This window comes from Arachis hypogaea, chromosome 19 (genome assembly GCF_003086295.3).
Source record: "Arachis hypogaea cultivar Tifrunner chromosome 19, arahy.Tifrunner.gnm2.J5K5, whole genome shotgun sequence".
NCBI classification, from domain to species: Eukaryota; Viridiplantae; Streptophyta; class Magnoliopsida; order Fabales; family Fabaceae; genus Arachis; species Arachis hypogaea.
The window spans coordinates 131,986,966-132,004,681 of NC_092054.1; the positions used below are offsets into that span (position 1 = coordinate 131,986,966).

At 37.7% G+C, this 17,716-nt stretch overlaps 1 long non-coding RNA gene across 1 annotated transcript; it reads right to left on the reverse strand.

The window, feature by feature from the left end:
* Positions 1–15,230: 15,230 nt before the first annotated feature.
* LOC140181852 (uncharacterized) lies at positions 15,231–17,514 on the reverse strand. Its single transcript, XR_011877412.1, has 4 exons — positions 17,341–17,514; positions 17,195–17,249; positions 16,978–17,106; positions 15,231–15,507 (listed from the first exon to the last, which is right to left on the reverse strand). It is a non-coding gene; the product is annotated as an uncharacterized lncRNA (long non-coding RNA).
* Between the last annotated feature and the right edge of the window lie 202 nt (positions 17,515–17,716).

Below are 17,716 nucleotides of genomic sequence, written 5' to 3' on the forward strand. Positions count from 1 at the left end.
CTCAAGGGAATATGGAGACTTCTAAGCAGATCCTTTCTGACTTGGCTATTCTAGTCTCTAGTCTCACTAAGACCACCCACAGTTTCATTAATGAATTAAGGTTCTACATTAGAAACTTGAAGAATGCCAGCTTGGGTTTCCCACATCTCATCTTCCGCCTCTATGAGGCCGCTAGGGTGAAGATAGAGAATGATTTCCCCATCCCATATGAGAAGCCCATCACCAAGAAGACTATAGAACTGGCGATGGAATGTCAGAGGCTCCCAAGAGAAGAAGCTGAAGAAGGAGCTGAAGAAGGAGCTGAAGAGGAGCAGCACTGCCTTAGGGACACTACTTCCCTCCTCAAGAATACTGGAAGCAGCTCGCATTCTCCATGGAGCAGATGAGGGTCACCAATGACAGCCGCTAGCAGCAGTACATGGCGTCTGTAGAAGAGATGAGAGCTACACAGGACAGCCGTTGGGCGCGTCTCTGTACCACTCTTGATGAGATGAGAGCTGATCAGAACCTTCAGCGGCAGGAGATCTCCCAGCTGAGACAGGACTACAGCCGCTTGAGAGGACCATACGGAGCTCAGTCTGAGGAGAGAGATCCCCACCAGCGAGATTGAGGTGGCTAAGTTCCTTTTTATTTTCCTTATTATTTTACTATTTTTTATGATTAGGTTCCTGTCTTCTGCTATTTTTGTTATTGCATGATCAGTTGTTATTTCAATTTCTAGGTTCTAGTTTTATTTACTGTTTATTTTGTTATTTAATTTTTATTCTGAAAGGATGTCTCATGTATTGCTCACTGAGCTTGAAATCTAAAGAAAAGAAAGAAGAAAAAGATGTAATGCATGAGTAAGAGAGTTTATAACTGAAAGTAGTCTCATTTAATCAAATATGGTGGTGTTCTCTGTGATTCTGAATGTATGACATGAACCGTGCATGTTTGAATTTGAATCAAAGGGTGTTGATGTATAAGGAAAAGGAATTTAGAGAACTATTATGAATTTTCTGGAATTAGTAAATGTTGATCCTTGAAGCAAAAAAAGAATAAAAAGTAGGGTCCAAGGCTCTGAGTATCAATACTAGGGAGGTCAGCCATGATTAAAAGCTCAAAGAGTTGTTTCCCTAGTCATATGCTTGTGGTGTTCTTGTGTCAATTAATCCTTGAGACAGAACATTGAGAGTCGAGATCAAATGCATTTAGCAGAGTATGCTAAAGGCTTTGAGCACCACTATCTGGGAATAACTGAAAGAAAAATCAAAACTTCAAGAGAGTTCCCCAGTTAAGTGCTTGTGGTGTTCTTGTGTCAATTAAACCTTGAGACAGAACATTTAAAGTCACGGCTAGGCTCTAGGTGCAAAGCACCAATTACTTGAGAATTAAAGGATATCTGCCGTGTTCAAGGATTAAACTGAAGTATAAAGATCAGAGAATTCAAAATATGATCCGGATTCTAATTTCGAATGACAGTGACACCCCTTTGATTCAAAGGAGTGTGAGATGCCAAAACTATTCAGAATTACAAGAGATAAATCCCACTTTAAGAAGAGACATGAGCATAACTGAACTCTCGCTTCTCATGCAAATTCACATCTTAATCATGTGCTAATTTTGGTTGCTTGAGGACAAGCAACAATTCAAGTTTGGTGTTGTGATGCGTGAGCATCTTCTCTATCTTTTTCTAGTGAATTTGTATTTGAATTACTAAATTTGATCAAGATTTAACATATTTTAGCCACTATAGACGTTACTTTGAGTTGTGAGCAATTCTGTTTATTTCAGGTAGCGTTATGGACGAATTTGACAGAGTTGGAGTAAAGGACGGGCAACGGAGAACTTGCTGCCACTCCCACGCCGAACTTGAGTTTATTCAAGTTCGGTGATGGGGGAAAATCGTCGGTAAAGAATTTCACAAAAAAATAAGCGCGTTGTAAGTATAGTTCTAAACCGACAATTAAACCTCAATCAAATTTAACTTGTTTGTCACTTAAGCAGACCCAATAAAATTAACCAAAGTATTAAACCTCGGGTCGTCTCTCAAGGAATTGCAGGAAAGTGTACTTATAATTGGTTATGAGATTGTATCTTTTTGGGTTTTGAAATAAGGAACAAGAAAGTAAAATGACAAGAAAATAAACTAATAATTAAGAAAAGTCCTAGCAAGAATTGAGAATTGGAATTCCCATCCCCATTATCATAGTCACTTGTGATGGTAATTGCCTTTTGCTCTCACTTAGTTAACCTCTAACAATTGAAGGTAAGTCAAGTGAGCAATTCAACTTGAGTTCACAAGTTCTAATCAAAGACTAGAGTTAGTGAGGCTCAAGCCAACTAGCAACTTTCAATCACCTACCAACAAGAGACTTTGATAATTCAAGAGTCTCCAATTTACTCAATCTAAGCTAAGAACGTAAAAATCTAATTTAAAATCCAACCAAGCATTTTATCAAACACTTGGAAGGCATAAAATAGAAACATAGAAAATTAATAAGAGATAATAACATCTAAACCAACAATTGTAAGGAATCAACAACAACAAATAAAGGAAGAAGCAATAAACATGAAATACCTCAAATTGCATTAAAAGGAAAATCGAATCTAACATGAAGAGTTCATAAATTAAATTGGGAAAATAAAAACATCAACAAGGGAAATTAAACTAAGATGTTAGAATAATAGAATGTAGAAGAAAACTAAATTAAAGTAAAGTAGAATTCTGAAATTGAGAAGAAACAAAGCTAAAAACCCTAAAACCTAGAGAGAGGAGAGAGCATCCCTCTCCAGAAAAACTACATCTAAACCTAATGTGTGAATAATGAGGTCTGAATGAATGATTCTCCCACTCTGCAGCCTCTAATCTGTGTTTTCGGGCTTGGAACTGGGCCAAAAAAACAGCCCAAAAATTGCCCCCCAGCGTTTTCTGATATCTGCAGCACGTGATGCTTTGTCACGCGTATGCGTCGTTTAACAAAAATCCTGGTCATGCGTACGCGTCATGTCACGCGTACGCGTCGCTCGGCTCCTGCACTTGTCACACGTATGCGTCACCCACGCGTACGCGTCGCTGCCAGCTTCTCAAAACCTCATTTTCTTGCTTTTCTTTCACCTTTGCATGCTTCCTTTCCATCCTCTAAGCCATTCCTGCCCTATAAACCCTGAAAACACTCACCAAACATATCACGGCATCGAATGGTAATAAGAGGGGATTAATATTAGTAAATTTAAGGCCAAAGAAACATGTGTCCAATCATAGTACAAAATTAGGAAGGAAAATGTAAAACATGCGAATTATATGAATAAATGTGAGAATAATGGATAAAATCTACTAAATTAAGCACAAGATAAACCCTAAAAATGGGGTTTATCAATCTCCCCACACTTAAACATTAGCATGTCCTCATGCTAAGCTCAAGAGAGCCAAAAGAGTAAAGGCAAAAGGGTAGAACTTATGCAATGCAACCTATCCAGATGTAAGCTACCTACATGCATCATGCTATTCTAATTACTATATATATAAGCATATACGTGGTCAAAGTGAGTCAAATTTCCAAGAAATCATATATGCACAATCAAGGACTAAATCGATCATATCAAAGCACATTCACAATTGAGTTGAGTTAATCAAAAGAGTTCACAAACTTGCAAGACAAGCAATGATCAAATATGGACATATGGAAATGAGCAATTGAACCCTCACTGGATGTGTATATGCACTCTAATCACTCAAGTGTTTGGGGTTAAACTACTCAAATCTCCTCTAATCATGCTTTCTAAAACTTTTCTCTTCATCTAACCAATCAACAATTATCAAGTGTACAAATGCAAATATCATGAGGATATATGTATGGCTAAGCGAGCTATCATATGAATCTTTGACTAACCTAAGTTCTCACCTAACACATACACACACTCTATACAATTCTAAAGTCAAGCTTAGCCACCCAAAATCTCACTTTTGCATATTTTTACACACTCATGTATCAATACTAATTCCATCACATATGCATTGATCTTTTTATTGAACTTAACATTGGGGTGATTTTATCCCCTATTCATTTATTTCTTCTCTTTTTTTTTCTTTTCTTTTCTCTTTTTTTTCTTTTTTATATAAACGAAAGCATAATACATCAATGCATATGGTTTTTATAATTTCACACGAGTAAGCACCCCAAATTCTCAATATTTGTCAATAAAAACAAAACACCTTCTCATCAACCATAGTTCCCACATTTTCCCACACTTAGTTGACACACACTATCTTAAGCTAACCAAAGATTCGAATAGGGTAATTAATTATTTTTCTGCTTAAGGCTAGTGATGTGGTAATATAAAGAACAAATAGGGGGTTAAAAAGCTCAAAATGGCAAACAAAGGTAAATGAAACGGTAGGCTATTTGGGATAAGTGAGCTATAATCAAATGATGGCCTCAATCACATATATGCATGAATATACACTAAATAATGGACATATAGAATGGAACAAACCAAAGATTGCAATCATAGAGAAGAAAACACACAAGAATAAAAATCATGGTTAAATAATGTAACCATGCAATTAAGCTCAAAAACTCACGGGTTGTGTGTTCTTAGCTCAAAAACCATATTTCAAACTATATATATATATATATATATATATATATATATATATATATATATATATATATATATATATATATATATATATATACACACACACACTAAATGAAATGTTGGGATTATGAAAAGTTATTAAAAATTTTTAGTTCACTCCCTATTTTCAATAAACCAAAGTTTCATATGCAAAAGGGTAACCTAAGCTCAATAATCCATATTTTTCCAAATCACAACTAATAATCTAAAAGTGCAATTCAAACTAAAAGTCTAAGATATATACAAGCCAAAGTACAAAGTGCAACAAAGTAAAAATAAACAAAAGTACAATAAAGTAAAAATATGCAAGTACTAAAAAAACAAAATAAAGCAAAATAGAACAAAAGTCTGAAATGATTCACCAAAATATAGACTCCGCTGATGAGGGCAACCTCCCCACACTTAAATAACAGCATCGTTCTCGATGCTCCGCAAATCAAGTCGGGTGAGTGAGGTCAACGTTTGCATCTCTATCATCGCCGGTCGAAGGATGTGCCTCTGGCTCTGTTGGCTGTGCCTGTGCCTGTGGCTCTGTAGGATGCTCAAGCTGAGTCGCCTCCTGCTGGGCCTCCTCCTAATCATCCTCCTCCTCTTCAGAGTGCTCCGAGGGTGTGTCAAGCTCAGAGGGGATGTCAGTACGCCCCAAAGTCACAATTAGCTTCAAATGTGCATAGCATCGCTTGTTGCGATGCTCAGACTGCTCATAACAAGCGCCGCTCCATCCGATCCATGCGCTCAAAGAGGTGCTGCACAAGATGGTAGACCGGCTGTAATGCAGATGAAGGTGCTGATCGAGATGGTGCAGATGGTCCTGCTGCAGCTGAAGAAGTAGTCGGCTCAGTAGCTACTGGTATGGCTGCTCAATCTCTGCATCGGGCTACTGGGCGGTCATTAGACCAGTCACCCCAAGGGATAACCTTCTCCTTACCATGAGCGGTTGGTGCCTCATTGCCCTGCTCCTAGGGTACCTCAGCCCGGTGAGCTAGCTGTGTGACCAAACAAGGGAATGGCAGGTTTCCTCTGATATTGGCTCGGTACATGTATCTCCTGATGAGTCGTGGAAGGTACAACTCATTCCCCTCTAAGACACACCAAATCAGAACTACCATATCGGCCGGGACCTCAGTAGAATGAGTATTGGGCATGACATAGGTGCATAGAATCTGCTGCCATAGCTTTGCCTCCTTTTTTAGATAATCGAACTTAATGCCTCTCGGAGTCTCTTTCGATGATCCATGCTCCCAAGGGGCATTAGGAAAGGCAATTGTATGATGCACTGTGTCCCAATCAAAACTCATGCATTTAATATCCTCCTCAGCCTTATGGAAGGCATCCTTATCACTGATCATAGGCTAAAAGTGGAGGATCTCCTCAATAGCCTCCTCTGTAATCAGAATCTGCCTATTTCTGAGATGAACTGCATCAAGGGTCACTCGGTAGAAATTGCAATAGAATTTCCGGACCCAAGACTCGTTCACTCGCACTAACTCCCTGTCCAGAAATACCCAATCCCTCTCCGCAATCCGACGCTCAGTATACTGCTTCAGATCGAAGGGTACAACTAGTTTCTTTTTCACAATGAGGTTCTGCTTATCAAAGTGCTCAAATCTGAGCTCATAGTATAGGTTGGGAAACTTATATGAGTTGTTAGAAGGCATAGCTTGGTCAGCCTTCTCCTTCTCATTAAGCTTTCGCTCAAATAAGCCTAAGGTCGCCGGCTCAGTGGATGGCTGCGACCTTTTCCTCTTATTGGAGGTTACCTTGGCTTTGCCTTTCCCTCTGTCAGACATTCTGAAAACAGAAATGATAGGATACAGAATATTAAATAAAGCAGAAGAAAGAAAAGTAGGTAAATAAGCAAGCAGACAGAAAGCCAGAAACAGAAGGGTATTGACCTAACTTGAAACAAAATTAAAAACAGAAAAGGGCTTCAAAATCACTTGGTCAATCAAGGTTTTATTTGACACAGAATTTCGTCAAATAGTTCCTTGTTGCCATTAAACAAGTAGTTCAGATAAAGGGAAGTAAAGAAGGGGTGGAAATGCTAGCTGACCAATTTATGAATTGAATTTGGCAGTAATCAAGTAGGAATAAAGTCAAAATGTGCCAAATTCAATTCACAATTGGAAATTGATAGCATAAACATTTTAGAAAAATTCGACAACATTCTGACAGTAAATTGAGCGTTCCTGGATAAAAACAGCAGTAAACAACAAGTCATATGAATTTAGAGAAATTCAAACAGATGCAGTGAACAGTAAATCCATATGATTCAGTTAACATTAAGCTAGAGTAGTATAGCAGCAATATGTAGCTCATATGAGTTCAAAACAATTCAGATAAATCAGCAACTATAATTTTATATGAGCTGATATGCATATTCAAACAGAGCAGCCAATTTCAATCCATCAAACCAAGTGTCATATGAATATATTAACTACTAAACACACACAAATCACATGTGAATTTGTATGAACTAAACAAATAGGCCATCATGCAGCAGCAAGGGCAGGCAATATTCTGAACTTATCTGTGTACCAGAAGAAGGAATAAAATCAAGAACATACTCATTCCAAATAGTAGCAATAAACACGAACACAGCAGCAATAACAACTTAGAATCAAACGTTAAGCAAAATCGGTATCACTGCAGAAAATCCATAAATTGTTCATATAAAATAGCAATCATCAGCAACAGGGAAACAGCAAGAACAATTATGCAGCAGCATCCACAAACCAAATTAACACAGGGGTAAGTCATTACCAGCAACAGAAAAACCAATTTCAGATAGAATAAACAATAGAATTCAAACCTAAATCCCCTACAAAATCATTTAACTACCTAACCGCATGCAATTCTAACTAACTAAAATGCAATTAAAGTAAGCTAAGTGTGCTAACTAAACAGAATAGAAAGAACGCAAAAGGAAGAACAGGGGAAACCTGGAAGGGGTTTCGGAAGTAGAAGCAGAGATGGAAAGTGGAAGGGGGAAAGAGCAGTGCCAACCCAAAGACGGCGACTACAGATGGCGGTGATGAAGGTAGAATGGTGGTGCTGAACTCAGGAAGCAGGGGAAGAAGCAGAGCCATAGAAGAAGGGCAGTTCAGATGCAATGCTTAAAGAATCAGGTGAGGTGGTTGAAGAGGAGAGGAAGGGAAGAGTAGGCAGAAGAGCGGTCGGCGGCGGCGGCCGGCGGTGGCTGATGGAGGATGGTTATGGGTGGGTTGAGTTTGCAGAGGAGGGAAGAGAGAAAGGAAACGTTGGAGGTGGATAGTGAGTGAGCGACGCGAGTGGGTAGGGTTCTCATGTGAGGAGTGTTAGTGAATTCAAACCCACGTGTACGTGTGGCTCACGCGTGTGCGTGGGTTGAGGGAAATGAAGGTGACGCGTACGCGTGAGCCACGCGTACGCATCGGTCAAAATTGTGCTAAACGCACAATTCCAGTGCCGTTTTCACACAACTCTCTGTAACTTTGCATTGGGGTAGCATTTTGATACGACGCGTACGCGTCGGTCACGCGTATGCGTGGAAGGCCAGAAATGAATATGATGCGTATGCGTCGGCGACCCGCACACGTGGGTGTGGTTATGTGCCTGGCATCCTTCCGTGCGGTTTCAGCCCAACTCTCTGTAACTTTTTACTAGAGAGCAAAATTCGCATCGACGCGTACACGTCACATCCTCTCCTTTTTTAAAAAAAATATACCAGCTGTCAAATTAATGCCAACCATGGTTAAACCAGTAAAACCACAATTTAACTAAATAAAGATAACTAAAAATTGAAATGCAACTTATTACCAGTATAAATAAAAGAGAAAATAGGAAGAATTTACCATAGTAGGGTGTCTCCCACCTATCACTTTTAGTTAAAGTCCTTAAGTTGGACATTTGGTGAGATATTTGTCATGGTGGCTTGTGCTTGAACTCATCTTGAAACTTCCACCAACGCTTGGACTTCCAATAAGCTTCGACATTTCCGAATGAGTTCACCAAGCCTTGATGAAGTTCTTCACAAGCTTTGAGCTCCCAAGGTTGATCCTCTTGTATGCCGGGATCCCAAATCTTGTTTCTACACCCGTCTTTGAGTTGCTCATCATTGTTCCAATCAGGTGGCAAGCAATTCGAATTCTCTATGAAGTACCAAACTCTTCTCTTAGATCCCACCAATTGATCACTAGTCCAACCCTTGCATCTAGCTCTTGAAATATCAACCTTGATGAGTCTAGATTTGCAACTCCAACCACTGAACATCCTTCTCTTATGCTTAATGCCACAAAGCCTCCTAAGTTGATCATCCGTTTCAAGAATACCATACTCAAGTGGGACAGTAAAGCGAATGGAGATAAGTCTTACCCACTCAAATGAAGGAGTGGACGGCCACCTAGGTAGAGAAATTTCCAACATTCTTGATAAAGCATACTCAACTCATGTCCAACCTTTTTGAAGGACTTCCACTTCCACATCATTCTCAAACTTATTTAGAGAAGGTTCTTCATACCCAAGGGGTTCATTTACGGATGTAGATTCATCACTAGGAAGACTTGATTCATGATCATCATCACCAAGGGAACTTGCTTCTTGATCTATCCCATCCAATTTTTCATAGGGAATATGCCATGGAGGTTGTGCACTAGCCTCCTTGACATTGATTTCAAGCTTCTTGGAGGAATAATTTACAACTTTGGATTCCCATGGAGGTTCAGCATCTCCTAAGTCTTCAACCACTTCTTCCTCTTCAACTATTACGGCTTCCTCCACTTGTTCCAATACAAAGTCACGTTCCTCATTGTCCATCGGAGTTCCTAGTCTCTCCTTCATGCTACGCTCTTCTATTGATCCTCCACATGTAGGGGTTCCTTGAGTGTCCAAATGTTGGAAAGCTAATCGATTTACTACCTCGGTCAAGGCAGCCGTGAATTCTAGTACCTCCCTTTGCATCTCTCTTTGCCCTTGAAGAAGAACACCAAGAGTATCATGCATTGGAGATTGGGGTGGATATGAGGGTTCATTTCTTGGGAGGAAAGGTTCATGATATGAGGGTGGTTTATCATAATAAGGATGTGGCGGTTCAACACTCTCCATCTTTTCCACTTGTTGCACAACACACTTCAATCCTTTGTTCTCAACTTGAGATATGTTAGCCATGAGAGCTTCGTGTGCTTTTTGGCTTTCCTCTTGCTCCATTTGATGAATGGTTGCTTGAAGTTGATCCAGTGTTTCCTTGAGACGATCCCTTGACTCTTGTTCCGCTTGGATAGCATAATTGGGATCATATGGCTCTTGGATTGATGGATATGGATATGGTGTATATGGAGGTGGTGGTTCTTGGGAGTAATTGTGTTGGAATGTGGGCGGCTCTATGTATGGCTCATATGGTTCGTAAGGTGGTTGGTATGTTGGATAAGGGTTAGGAGCATATGGAAGTGTTTGATTGTAAGTGGCTTGTGAGTATGGTGGTTCAAAGCTATGTTGAGGAGGGGGTTCATAGGCATATGGTGGGGCTTGTTGGTAACTACAAAGGGGTCCACCATATCCATTGTCTTGGTATACACCTTAGAATGGCTCTTGCTCATAGTAAGTTGGTGGAGGTTGTTGCCAAGAGGGTTGTCCATAAGCTTGAGAGTCCTCCCACCTTTGATTGTCCCATCCTTGATGCATGTTCTCATTGTAATTTTCATTCCCTACAACAAAAGTTAAACCAAACTCATAGCCAAATGGGTGAGAATTCATAGTAACAAGAGAAAATAAAAACAAAAACTAATAAGAAACAATGAAAGTAAACTCCTAAAACTAGAAACAACTAACAAAGAAACAAAAAGGCAAACGTATTTACAATATTCACAATAACCAATAATAAGGCACAAATTTGCAAGTCCCCAGCAACGGCGCCAAAAATTGACGGGGGAAAAATCGTCGGTAAAGAATTTCACAAAAAAAAAAGCGCGTTGTAAGTATAGTTCTAAACCGACAATTAAACCTCAATCAAATTTAACTTGTTTGTCACTTAAGCAAACCCAATAAAATTAACCGAAGTATTAAACCTCGGGTCGTCTCTCAAGGAATTGCAGGGAAGTGTACTTATAATTGGTTATGAGATTGTATCTTTTTGGGTTTTGAAATAAGGAACAAGAATTGGGATTTCTATCCCCATTATCATAGTCAATTGTGATGGTAATTGCCTTTTGCTCTCACTTAGTTAACCTCTAACAATTGAAGGTAAGTCAAGTGAGCAATTCAACTTGAGTTCACAAGTCCTAATCAAAGACTAGAGTTAGTGAGGCTCAAGTCAGCTAGCAACTTTTAATCACCAACCAACAAGAGACTTTGATAATTCAAGAGTCTCCAATTTACTCAATCTAAGCTAAGAACGTAAAAATCTAATTTAAAATCCAACCAAGCATTTTATCAAACACTTGGAAGGCATAAAATAGAAACATAGAAAATTAATAAGAGATAATAAAATCTAAACTAACAATTGCAAGGAATCAACAGCAACAAATAAAGGAAGAAGCAATAAACATGAAATACCTCAAATTGCATTAAAAGGAAAATCGAATCTAATATGAAGAGTTCATAAATTAAATTGGGAAAATAAAAACATCAACAAGGGAAATTAAACTAAGATGTTAGAATAATAGAATGTAGAAGAAAACTAAATTAAAGTAGAATTCTGAAATTGAGAAGAAACAAAGCTAAAAACCCTAAAACCTAGAGAGAGGAGAGAGCCTCCCTCTCCAGAAAAACTACATCTAAACCTAATGTGTGAATAATGAGGTCTGAATGAATGATTTCCCCACTCTGTAGCCTCTAATCTGTGTTTTCGGGCTTGGAACTGGGCCAAAAAAATAGCCCAGAAATCGCCCCAGCGTTTTCTGATATCTGCAGCACGTGATGCTTTGTCACGCGTACGCGTCGCTTGACAAAAATCCTGGTCACGCATACGCGTCATGTCACGCGTACGCGTCGCTGCCAGCTTCTCAAAACATCATTTTCTTGCATTTCTTCCACCTTTGCATGCTTTCTTTCCGTCCTTTAAGCCATTCCTGCCCTATAAACCCTAAAAATACTCAGCAAACATATCACGGCATCGAATGGTAATAAGAGGGGATTAAAATTAGCAAATTTAAGGCCAAAGAAACATGTTTCCAATCATAGTACAAAATTAGGAAGAAAAATATAAAACATGCAAATTATATGAATAAATGTGAGAATAATGTATAAAATCTACTAAATTAAGCACAAGATAAACCCTAAAAATGGGGTTTATCATTCGCCGTCAAATAAAAAATTCCAAGAAAGACACGCTGCCTCCTCCACGCCGAACTTGAAGTTCTTCAAGTTCGGCGCCAATGGAAAAATCCCAATGAGAATTTACGCTGCCTATCCCACGCTGAACTTGAAGATCTCCAAGTTCAGCGCCAGCTTGAAGACTACAAAGGGGAGTTACGCACATCAATCCACGCTGAACTTGGATTTTCCAAGTTTGGCGTGAACTCTTCTAACCCAAGTGGTCCCCAATTCGTTCCAAAGGCTGCACGGATCAATTAAAATAATTTTGATTTAAACTTTTATTTTATTTATACTTAAGAAAAGATATTATTTATTTTAGGAAATATATTTTACATTAATTAGGATTATATATAAAAGGGAAAAGAATCAGCCCTTCGAGCTCTTCTCTTCTCTTCAACCTCATTTCGCAATTTACAGTTTACCTGAATCCTAGTTTTCTCTCTGAACCATGAGCAACTAAACCTTCATTGTTAAGGTTAGGAGCTCTGTCTATTGTATGGATTGATAATATTATTTTTCTATTTTAATTCATGTACTGATTTATATTTCAAAAATGTTTTCATTCTTTATCTTATGAATTTGGGTGGAACAGAAGTATGACCTTGGTTCTAATTGAGTTCTTGTTTTACTTGGAAAAGCTCTTTACTTGAACAAAAGCTTGAAAACAATTTTTCCTAAATTTCTAATTATCTGAACTTAATAGGATACGTGACATATAATCCTCTTATATTTGTGTAATTAGGGTTTCTGTGGCATATAACTAGAATTGAACTTCACCATCTAATTGGAATTAAGTGACCAAGGAATTGGCGGTTGATGAAGGTTAGAGGAGACTAAAAAGGTCTAAGGAATTAGGGTTTAGTCACTTATAGTTTGCTATGAATTAAATCTTGCATGATTAAAATAGTTAGTAAGAAAAGTCAATCCGGAAAATAGATAACTCTGAAGTCTTAACTGTTTTTCCATAAACTATTCACAACTTGTTTACTGCTTGCTTTTTGATTTACTGAATTTACTGATTAATGCAATTGAACTCTCAAACACCATTTTCTGTTTGTCTGACTAAGCAAATCACTTGACTATTGTTGCTTGATCTATCAATCCTCGTGGGATCGACCCTCATTCACTTGAGGTACTACTTGGTATGACCCGATGCACTTGCCGGTTAGTTTGTGGACTTTAAATTCTGCACCAACAACTTCATCTACTGTTGCTACTGTTGAGGCTACTCCACATCCAACTGAGATTTCAAGATAGACTATTCAGGGAGCTAGTGCAGTAACCCCTGAAAAACTGGCCTCCTTTTGAAATTTGTTCCAACTCCAGGATTCAACCCACCTAGAAAAAGTGTCTAGCTAGCACAGAGTGTAGTGGCGTTTTGAGTTCATGCTGTTGTAGTTGAATGCTATGGTTAAACAATGTGTTTTTTGTAATGTAACCTTCGAAATCTGTATGCATGGCCTTTGAATGTTGTTATGGCCTATGATGTTTTGGGTTGTGATAGTATGTTATGCACAATGTGCTTTAGCACAAAAAACACTTGTTCCATGCTCTGGAAAATATTATGTTATGTTAAATTAATTTCATATTAGCTTTGTTGCATGTTTTGATTTATCTATTTTTGGTTTAATTGAACACAATTTTAGCAGAACAAGTGCAGCATCAAGAGTTGAACTCATGTAAAATTAGTGTTTCATTTCATTCCATCTTCATCAAGACATTACATACCACTTAAGAAATTTAAAATTTCATAACATAATCATCATTTGTTGAATATAAACCCCAACAAGCTAAAACCTAAACACACACCAAAAGTAACTACAAAAGCCAGCAGCACCATTGTAAATATCTTCACGGTCTTAACATCACTCTCCAAGCTTGTCATCCTCCAATTTAACTGATGCAAAACTTCTTGTTGAATGGGTGTTGTACAAATTGGTTCTTCATATCCATCAGCCCAGCGAAAAAAATTACAATGGATTCCATACTGCAGAATAAAAAACCCAGGTGAATCCAAGCTCAAAGTGAAACCATCTTAACATTTTCTTCACAGCCATAACCTTACCTCATAGTTCGGACAACCATAAAATGGTCTACCAGAATTTTCTGCCGTCGTTGAGTACTTCATCACCGTCTGAAGCCTGCAATTGCAGAAAACGGCGTTCCTACTTCCCCTATTGCGCATTCCTTTGCTACCATAAGGTCTCCCTACAGAGTTGTTTCTACTTGAGCTACTTTGGCTTCTCTCGCCACCACCCATCATCACTCACGCAAACGAGAAATTAATTTGGGTATTAAGGCGAAGAAGAGAGGTTGAAGAAGAGAAGACAATGATTTGGGAATTAGGGTTTTATAATTGAAAATGGACTAATTTGAGTATTATTAAGCAATTCTAGATACCAATTTGAATCAAATTCAACCTTGGTACACATCAGCATACAGCTGGAATGCCCACATGGCAGTTCACGTTCCACATCATCAACGTTTAGACGACACTTCTGCGAGGGACTAACAGAGATGCACGTTTTTTAATTTCAGGGATTTAGTTAGTTATTTTAAAAATCAAGGACTAAATTGAATAGCGATTAGAAATTCAGGGACCAATTTGGGCATTTACTCTATTTATGTTGAATAAGATATCGTTTTTGTCCTAACAATTTGGAATAAGTCTTAAAGTTGTTCCTAACGTTTAAATCGTTCTATTTTAAGTCCCTAATATTTTGAAATTGTTTCAATGTTGGCATGCCATTAGTAATCTGTTGACAAACGGTAAGACAATATTGAGACGATTTTGAAATGTTAGAGACTTAAATAGGACGAAAATATTAGGGATAAAAATGATACATTACTCTTAGAAAAGTTACCAAATCAAATAAAGTAAAAATGAATTTTGACATAATAAATTGTATTACAAATTCAAGATTTTTACTCATACTTGTAAAAAAATTAGTAGAGAAACTTCCGAAAAAGGAAAAAATATGGTACATTATACAATGAAATATAAATCATACTTTTTTGTCTATAATATACTAAATTTTTTTAATGTTTAATTTAATAAAATTTTATTTTTAATGTAACACCCTACCACACTAACCTTTACGCTTAAGTCGTAAAACAGAGGTGGTGTGGTATTACAACCTCTAAAATAAAATGAGTACATATAATAGCAGAAGAATTATAATATGCTAGGAGCCTTGAAGAATAGAGGAAATAAAAATCGCAAAATAAAAGCGCAACACTCAAGGAACGAGTTGACTTGCGTGCTAAGAAAACCATAACTACTAAACATAAGATGACAGAAGTAGGAATAGAGTGCCAAAGATACAAAATAACAAGCTCCTGACTCAGCCTGCGAAGTCAAGACTGGCCGGAGAATATTTACATATATATACATACATATCCAAAACCCAAAAGTACATATACACAATCCTACCTCTCCATAAACCTCTAAGAGGATCAAAATAACAAGTTATGCAGAGAGAAAACCAAGTACATATATATATATATATATATATACATCATAGCATAATAAAATAACCCTGTAACCACTCCGCTTCAAGAGTCCAGACGCCTAACGAGATGCCTCTTGACCTGCATCTGAAAAACAACAACATAGTGTAGAATGAGAACCGGAGGTTCTCAATATGGTAAAGGTGCCACACACATAATATATAAGGTCCTGGGAATGCCAGAGGCAATCCTAGAACGCCGACACTCAGATTATAGAGCTTAAAGTATTAAACAGAAGCCATAAAAGGTGGTTTTCTAAAAATATTTAATCCTAACTTAACTTAACCTTAAATCTAAGTCCTATACTGCCATTCCTCCATACCTCCAACTCCATCATGCATTTTCACAGACAAATAGACAGATAAAGGCAAACACAGGAAGGTTACAACTACTGCAGGTAATAAATACACATTTAGCATGGCAAATACAGATAGGCACACCCAATTAAAGCACAAGCAAGTAATTCAAGTAATATGCATATGATGCATGCCTGTTCTATGGCTGATGAGGCTCATCTGTCGGTTATCCAGCCAACCCGACAAGTCTGAATTGTCCTTAGACTGTCCCCCGACGTGCATCCCCAAGAGTCTATGCATAGCTTTTTCTCAAATAATCAATATTGCTCAATGGGGGTAACATTCCCGGGAATTTATATAGTGCTCGGTCACACTTACGTCATAGGGTCAACAGAGTATCGAGTTTTCAACCTGGTACACGTGGTGGCAAGCCACGACACTTGATCCAGGGAATCCCGTATCTCAGATTATTCAAATTCATAAGCCATATAAATAATTCAATTATAATTCATCAACATCCACATCATTCTTAATCGCATCTCATTCATCATTATACGTCAATCATATTCAATCCTTATACTTCATTATCGCACCTCCCATTCCGTCCATCAATAGTTCCAATTCAAAACATAATTCATTCTTTTCTAAATGAATCAAACCTAAAACATGCTCATTTTCTTAATAACTCTAAATCAAACCATATAACCTTTGAATATAAATCTTTTTAAATAATCATATAAACAAAATCTCTGATTTTTTATAAAATTTCGGCAACATCTCCTCTAAAATTTGGACTTTGCCACCCTTTTCGGGTCCAAACCTGCTTTCTTTTCAATTCAACATACCCTTCCTCATCATCATAATAATCACCACAATAAATCTACCTCAGATCAACAATTATACTCATACAATATTCAAATTCAACAACCAAAATTAAACTAAGGACCATAGTTCACTAATCCTAGGCTTCTAACACAAAATACCTCAAATCAATAATTTACCAAATCATTAGTTAATCAACAAGCACCATACCAACCCTGTTCATCAACAATAACATTCAACTATAATTCTCTCCAAATTAACATAACAACATTCACCATCCAAAATTAATAACTAATTATCCAATAAACTTCAACCAAATATATTCATCGAAAAATTACTAAACATTAAACATACACTTGCATTCCAACTTATCCTATGGTCATCTAGCCTAAGTTTTCACAGAACATTATATATTAAATGCAAAAAACCTAAACCATACCTTGGCCGATTTCCACGTATTGACCAAAGCTATTTATTCAAAACCAAGGCAACCCCTCAAAACTCAACTAATCTGCTTCCTCCAAGTTCCAGTATTCACAATTTCAAGCTCCAATTATTTATTCACAACCTAATACACATTCATAACACATATATATCCAATTTAATACTCAAAGCTCAAATTCAATGAAAATAAAATAGAATTATTGTATCCTCACCTTACCCAAGCTTCACATAAGCAAGAGTGAACATTTTTCTCAAGCTAATTGGATCCTAAAACATCAAAAATCAAAGAAATTCAACACCCCTTCTCAAAACTCGAAAATTGGGGGAAATGAAGGCTGAGTGTGATTAAACAAGTTACCAATGAAATTGTTTTGATAGAAATATAGAGCTCGACGCGGTGAACGCGTGGCCGCAAACGGTGCGGCGATCGGAGCTCGGACGGAGGAGTTACGTACGTTGGAAAGTAACGTAAGGTTAGGGAAGGTTTTCTCTTCTCTCCCCTCTATGGCTTCAGCGTATCATTTGCTGAAATGGGGAGGAAGAAACCGCAATTCACTTAAACGTGCTGGGCTGGTTGGGCCCACGGGCCCGGTTTGGGCCCGGTTCAACCGGTTTGGCCTGTTCGGTCCAATCTTAGACTGTTTTTTTCGAAATTAGTGTCAAAATTCTCGTTTTGATGAGCTCTATCCTAATTTGATATAATATTCATGTTTCTAATATTCCTTATTAAAAAT